Consider the following 7,686-nt stretch of genomic DNA (forward strand, 5'->3'; position numbering starts at 1 on the left):
GACAGTGTACTTCCTATTTGAATGTACAGTGATTTACTGTGTAGTCCATAGTGGATATTCAGTGTAACTAAGCGTATTTTACAGTGTAATTTTCTAGTGGTTAGATAGTAGATTTTACAGCGTAATCCCCGGTTGTTTTACACTGTAATTCCCAGTGGGTTCATAGTGGATTTTCAGTCTAACTAAGTGTATTTACAGTGTAATTTTCTAGTGGATAGATAGTAGATTTTACAGCGTAATCCCCGGTTGTTTTACACTGTAATTCTCAGTGGGTTGCAGTGTAATTCCTTTTTTGGATTTACAGTGTATTTCTACCTTAGATTTACAGTGTATTTGTGAGTTGATTTATAGTGGATTATAGTGTTTTTTGTGAGTGGATTTACAGTGCTTGGATTTACAGTGTATTTGCGAGTGGATTTACAGTGTAACTGCGGGTGAATTTACAGTGTAATTGTCTTGGATTTACTGTGGATTTGCGAGTGGATTTACAGTGTAATTGCTAGTTGATTTACAGTGTAATTCATATTAGACTTTCACTGTATTTACAGTGTAATTATCAATGAATGTTTAAAAAAATCTTAGTGGCCTTGCAATGTTTTTCCTATTTATAGCCCATGCCCTTTCTCTTTTTTGTATCCTAGTTTTTGCATCCTTGAGTGTGTAGCTTGATATACGATTCTTCCCCATTTCTCAGTGGAAATCCTCTTAGATGGATTTAGAACTCATAGTGGATGTGCATTATAAGCATTGAAATCTTCTTTAGCTGGCTAGTGGTTTTTTATAGTGGTTTTGTAGTGCACTAACAGAGATGTAGACTGTAAATAAGTAGCACTGCTTTATGCTGTTCTTTATGTACTGTTATTTTTTCATCTTGGCGTCATTTATCTTTATGTACTTCTTTCATTTGCAGCTAACAACAAAATAAAAGCACTGGAAATTTGGTAGCAGCAAAATAAGTAGCACCAATGCTTTCTCTCAAATTAAGACTCAATCGTTTCTCATTGACTTTACTCTCATCTTGTAGAGTACTTCATTTCCTCTTTGAATGCTTCATCTCTTTAACTTTCTCTTCTCTGTTTTTCCTTTGCTTTCTTTCTATAGTATATGCTGTTCTTCCTTTTGCAGGCTTCTCATGGTCCCCATTTGTAGGCTTTCCGTGGTCTTGTTTCTGCTATTTCTTCCTTCTTTTTCCTGTTGTTCCTCTGATTGTTTCCATGCATGATCTTAGATTTAGTTTCATTTCATTTCTGAAACCTAGTGAACATTCATAGGATTTACAGTGTAATTACAGTCCTATTACAGTGTAAACTCAGGGGTAATTACATTGTAATCACAGTGCATTTTCGAGCGTAACTACAGTTCAATTACAACATTTACACTGTAATTTCAGGGTCAATTACACTATAATTTTCAGGGCAATCACAGTCCTAATTTTTACTGTAATTAAAGTGTAATTTCTGTGGTAGTTACAATGTAGGAGTATTTTTTCAGCGGTAATCACTCCGTAAATCACTGGGAATTTTAGTGTAATTTCAGGTACACCACATAGCCAATTACAGTGTAATTCAGGGGTAGTTACACTGTAATTTAACTGTATTTATGCTGTAATTACACTATAAGTTCAGGGAATTTCTAGTGCAATCTTAGTGCAATTTTACACTGATCTTTCAATGTAATTACATTGTATACCGTGTATATTGAGGGAAGAGCGGGGGGACAAGGACAGTGACAATCGGAGGACAGGAAAGAAGCAGAGGACATATGACAATTGTCATACTCTGGATGGCTGAAAATATGAGTGAAAGCCAATTGAATTTCAGTCAGATGTAAAATAGACAGTCCCTTAATATAAGTCGCTTTTTTTAGTCCCTCCGGCTCGCTCGACTGGGCCGTGTTGATCGTTCCTGTCCACCGCGTGATGACTGAACTGGGCTTGGTCAAAAAGAAAAAAACGATGCAAAAAATACTTCACCTGAGCTTCAAACCCACGACCAAGGCCCTCCGTCCCGAAGGACGACGCCAACTCAGCTGCTCTATTTTGTTCTGCCAAACTGTGTCCATGTAGATATAATAGTCCCACATCGCTTCTTTGCACTCTATCTTATCGACTTTTATACATCGGCGGACTTGTCGTAGCATAAGTTAATAAACAGAAGATGGAAACCGAACGAAAGAATTAACCCCAAAAGTGGGAAGAGGGAGCAAGGAATAAAGAACGAATGCTGGATGAATTTGGCCTGAAGCAACCATGCTTACGCTTTTTTTTTCAACCAGTCATTGCCCATTTTCATTAATTTCTTAAATAAAATACATCAACCGTCCTTGCAGAAAGAACAAGGCAGCTTCACAGCTGGAAATCAAGAGTGCGGTGTTCAGTTTTACGGGGAAGCATCCTCAGAAATCTAGCAAATCATTCGCATGATTCTCTCACATACACTACAGATCCTTCGGATCGCCACATCACAGCTGGACTTCATTGCTTAGAGTGTCTAATTAAGGGTTTGTTCGTTTAATCCTCTCCCCAAGAGGATTGGAGGGGATTGGCAAGGATTGGTTCGTATTTTGGCTTATAGGAGGTTTAAGTCCCCCTCAAACCCCTTCAATCCACTCGGATTCACACGCAACCGAACAAGGCCTAAACGGGATCCGTATCCTAATTATTAAGCAGCAAATGATAGTGTGCGCGAAACATGCAGGCAATGTCAACGAGGACAGACTGTGATGATATTGTTTGAAAACTCAGCTGTCGTCCGTAGTGTTTGGCATGTGACAGATAGATCCTGTTGATTGTCTAACGAAAGCCAACAGTGATGTCAAACTAGACTACTTAAACATAGTCAGTAAGACAAAAATGGGAAAAATATTTATATATGACTACCGAGAACACGACATCCATTGTATCTCGATTAAGCATATTCAAATATTATTCCTGTCGTGATATTGACAACATTATTAGTTTGTACTTGAATGAATAGTCAAGGAACTTTTGAGTGTTCCAAGTTAAACATCCAAATTTGTGTCGCATTTCAGTACGGGAGGCGCGTATGACTCTCAAGTTTTACCGAATTTGAGTAATATGGGTCAACTATTTGCAAAAATAAAATAAAAACGTGTTATCTAGCATATGTTTTTACCGTGTTAACACATTCACAATTATTCTATCTTGAAAAAAGGTACCTAGGTGGCAAATGAACTACAAACCTTGCTCGACATATATCGAGAAATATGTATTGACATACACAACAGAGAAAATAAATCAAAATACATTGCGCAGAATATTGACAATAAATTAGTTGGTGAAATTAGACAATTTAGTTGGTGAACTTAAAAAATTGTTACATAAGGCTCCAACTTAAGTTCTCAGCAGTTGGATCAGTTTTTTAGGACCATGGAAATACTGAAACCATGGTTGATACAAACTCCCCTCTCACACATAAACTTTGACCTAGATATTTCCTTTAAGTGATTTTAGCTACTAATTTTAAAGGGGTTCGCTAAATGTCAGTCAATTGAGATTTAATGTAGTCTCAATCACCTTTCCAAGCCGTTGGATACATGCACACTAAGATTATGTGCTAGGAAACTTTTCTTTGTTATTGTGATGTGGAACAGAAAGAGATGTGTGTGTGCCATTCTGGACTATTCGATGTGTGCGTGTTTTTTCGAGGAAAGAGCCTACAATCTACATGAGAAGCTTGTGTTTGGGCCAAGTCCAAACATAATATAATTTGACAAACCAAACAACCAACATTTTCTAAAAACGAAATCAACATAGCAAAAACATGTTTGCTTTCGAATATTAATAAATAACTGTATATAAATAATCCCACTTCAATGCACTACTCCTCTCACATCCGGTGAGAGTGTGATGTTCATTGAGGCAACATCGAATTGTGTACACCAAAAATTGTATCATCATTGACGACGGTGGCAAAAATGAAAAGTGGCAACATTAACGAGTCACTGAAAACATGCGAAGACGTTCTCCTTCTGGTGCAATGCACGACACATTAAATGATGCATACAAAGGTTAAAGGGAGCCTTCTTTTGAGAAACAAAGACAAACATAGACTCACAAACACGTACATACACTAACACCTAGAGAGACTGAGCCGACATGTCTTGAGACTGATGAACACACCACCAGTGTCTCGCTTCGACGCGAACATCACCGTGCACTGAAATAATATTTCGCCTTTGTGAGACATGAAAGCGTCAAAGCTAGGTTTTAATTCTTGCTCTATTGGGTATCATCGCCCTCCAAACCATCCAATCAGAGATTGGTTCTCAGGGTTAAAGCGAAACTGACCAATCCATTTATTTGATATGAAAAAAATGAACCCTTCCAAACCAAGCAAACAACTATCTCTAAGAAATCCAACATAGTAACAATGTTTTGCATTCAAATGTTTTGAAAATTCTAAAAAAAACTTTTGGATTAGTTTTTAAACTCTCGATTAGTATATAACATTCCAATGTTTGTATGTCGCACTAAAAATAAATACACCACTCTTTCACCCGGTGATAGTGCTAAGCTAATGGAGTGCCATCAAAGGACACCACTGACTATCTTAACTCTATTCCATGATGCGGACACCAATAATCATTTTTATTTACCAACACGAAGGTGTGTTTTTTTTAAGATAGTGAGTGTTTCTAAATGTTCTTGGTTTCAAAAAATATATTCATGTTTTAAATATGTTTAAACTTTTTAAGAAATGCTGAAAATTCCCAAAAAATGGTTCCAATTAAAAACCAGTTATAATTGTTCACAAAATCATTAAAAAAATCAAGAAATCGCTTGTTTATATAATGTTCGACTTCAAAACATATTCCAATTCTAATAAGAAATTAAAAAATAGTCGATTTCTTAAAAAATAAAGAAATATTTGTGTTGTTTTTCAAAAAGCAAAATATATAACCGATTCACATACTATTCCATGCACAACTATTCTTCCAACAGATGTAGGAAGTTAGGTTGGTTCTTCATGTCCACACTTCAAGCTCCGAACAAAAATTAGAGTTTAACATTATTACTCTGGTTTATCAGCCTTGGATATAAGAAATGGCACATGAAGCGCACTTTTATTTGCCCGTTGCAACGCACGGGCATTTGTACTAGTAAATATCAATTGAAGGAATATCATTCTGCAAAGGCAGATTCTTGAAAAGGATTGTTTCACAAGTGCATCCATTAATTTTAAAGTTTACTATCTAATATGATGCTAGATAGATAAAGCCTCAATTAAGTATAACATTGTGTTTGTTGGTTAAGTTAGGAGCACTTACTAATGTACTAAAAGAGAAATATATATTATTTATGGTTTGAGTAGCATTGTAGTAGTGGTGCATATACATACGCGCACAACAACAAAGTAATATAACTATATATCGAAATAATTCATACTTGCTTTCTCCCTTAGTAGGTGGTGTCAAATTCTTGCTACTATGACATGAAGGCTTCATTCAGACCAGTGATGATACTTTGCGCAACATAAATGGGAAAGTAGAGGCACTCTTCCATATAATGAGGTTTATAATGTATGTGTTTATATTGTACTATAATTGTTTGAATAACTTAGCATATGTTCAGATGTATGATATCTGTAATTTAAGCGCTTGAATTTTACATATAAATATAATTTTATTAATAAATATGTACCCATATAATAGCTAGGCCGTGTAGTTGCACGGGTAGATGACTAGTGATTACAATCTTGTTTGTGAGCAAGTCAAGCTTATCTAGTTTACACGTAACAACTTGTAGAACATTACAAAATATATGCTTGCTAATAACTTCTAGAACACTACAACACTACGCGCACAACAACAAAGTTACATTACTAGTCTTATCTATCTTAAGAGACCACACAAGATTACAAACTAAGTACCGTGACAGCCATGCTTATCTAGTTTATGCGTAACAATTTGCAGAAAATTACAAACTTAGTTTCAGAAAAATAGGCAACCTAGATTACTGTTTGATCTATAAAGTAAATAAGATGAGTCATGCGTGTTGTCACACCTTTTTGGTGGTGGAATGATAGTGCAACAACAAGGAACTTTAATGACCAGTCCAAGAATACACTTGTAAGTAGTGCCACCAAACAGAACATACCAAATTATGATTTTGAGAAGCATCCAAGCACTTTCCACAGAAGCAAATGCCAATTGTGAAAGAGATCATTCCATGGCAGCTATAAATAGCCCCGTAGCATGACGATCATCCTTCCTCATCCATCATTCTCATAAGTAGAGCGCATCATTTAAGCCAAGCAAGCTGTGGTCAATACAAATCCAGCATGAAGACCTTTCTCATCCTTTCCCTCCTTGCTATCTTGGAGACCACCGCCACAACTGCAGTTAGAGTTCCAGTGCCACAATTGCAGCCACAAAATCCATCTCAACAACAGCCACAAGAGCAAGTTCCATTGGTACAACAACAAAAATTTCTAGGGCAGCAACAACAATTTCCACCACAACACCCAGATCCACAGCCGCAACCATTTCCATCACAACAACCATATCTACAGCTGCAACCATTTCTGCAGCCGCAACTACCATATTCGCAGCCGCAACCATTTCGACCACAACAACCTTATCCACAACCGCAACCACAGTATTCGCAACCACAACAACCAATTTCGCAGCAACAATAACAACAACAACAACAACAACAACAAATCCTTCAACAAATTTTGCAACAACAACTAATTCCATGCATGGATGTTGTACTGCAGCAACACAACATAGCGCATGGAAGATCACAAGTTTTGCAACAAAGTACTTACCAGCTGTTGCAAGAATTGTGTTGTCAGCACCTATGTCAGATCCCTGAGTAGTCGCAGTGCCAAGCCATCCACAATGTTGTCCATGCTATTATTCTGCATCAACAACATAAAACAACAACAACAACAACAACCATCGAGCAAGGTCTCCTTCCAACAGCCTCAGCAACAATATCCATCATGCCAGGGCTCCTTCCGGCCATCTCAGCAAAACCCACAGGCCCAGGGCTCTGTCCAACCTCAACAACTGCCCCAGTTCGAGGAAATAAGGAACCTAGCGCTATAGACGCTACCTGCAATGTGCAATGTCTACATCCCTCCATATTGCACCATCACGCCATTTGTCATCTTCGGTATTAACTGAGAAGAAAATAACTCTAGTACTAGATATACTAGTACACTTCCCGTGCGTTGCCACGGGCTTTTTCAAATTTGTACTGATTGCAAACACGATGCATGTGAAATTTGACATGTATAGAAAAGATAGACAGTAAAAAATGAAAAATAGTTGAAATCCACTCCACTTGCAATAATTTCGATAAAAATGCAATTAGCCGACTTGTACTATGAGATCTGATCCACAAAGTAGAAAAGTGGTACAAGAACATACACCCTCCACCCGCAAGTACTTGTCGGAGAAATGGATTATCCGTTCTCCGAGAAGTATTTCTGGACAGAGAGAGTACAACTATTTGTCGTCCACTTTACTTTAATTGATGGATATCACTTGCATGCCCTTTTATGCTTAAGACCAATAGTCTCACAAAGCATGTCCATTGTTATTGTTCAATAATTGAAGACCACACTTGGGAGGATTTTGTTCCCTCAAAACAAATGTTCGAAGATACTACAACCAGAAACTTGATTGCATTATGAACTTGCCTGGAAAATTATTACA

At 37.2% G+C, this 7,686-nt stretch overlaps 1 pseudogene; it reads left to right on the top strand.

Annotated features, from left to right (window-relative positions):
* Positions 1–6,236: 6,236 nt before the first annotated feature.
* On the top strand, positions 6,237–7,306 carry LOC125527503 (alpha/beta-gliadin-like; annotated as a pseudogene).
* The last annotated feature ends 380 nt before the right edge of the window (positions 7,307–7,686 follow it).

The sequence above is a fragment of the Triticum urartu genome, chromosome 6A (assembly GCF_056163025.1).
Source record: "Triticum urartu cultivar PI428250 chromosome 6A, HENAU_Tu73, whole genome shotgun sequence".
Classification (NCBI taxonomy): domain Eukaryota; kingdom Viridiplantae; phylum Streptophyta; class Magnoliopsida; order Poales; family Poaceae; genus Triticum; species Triticum urartu.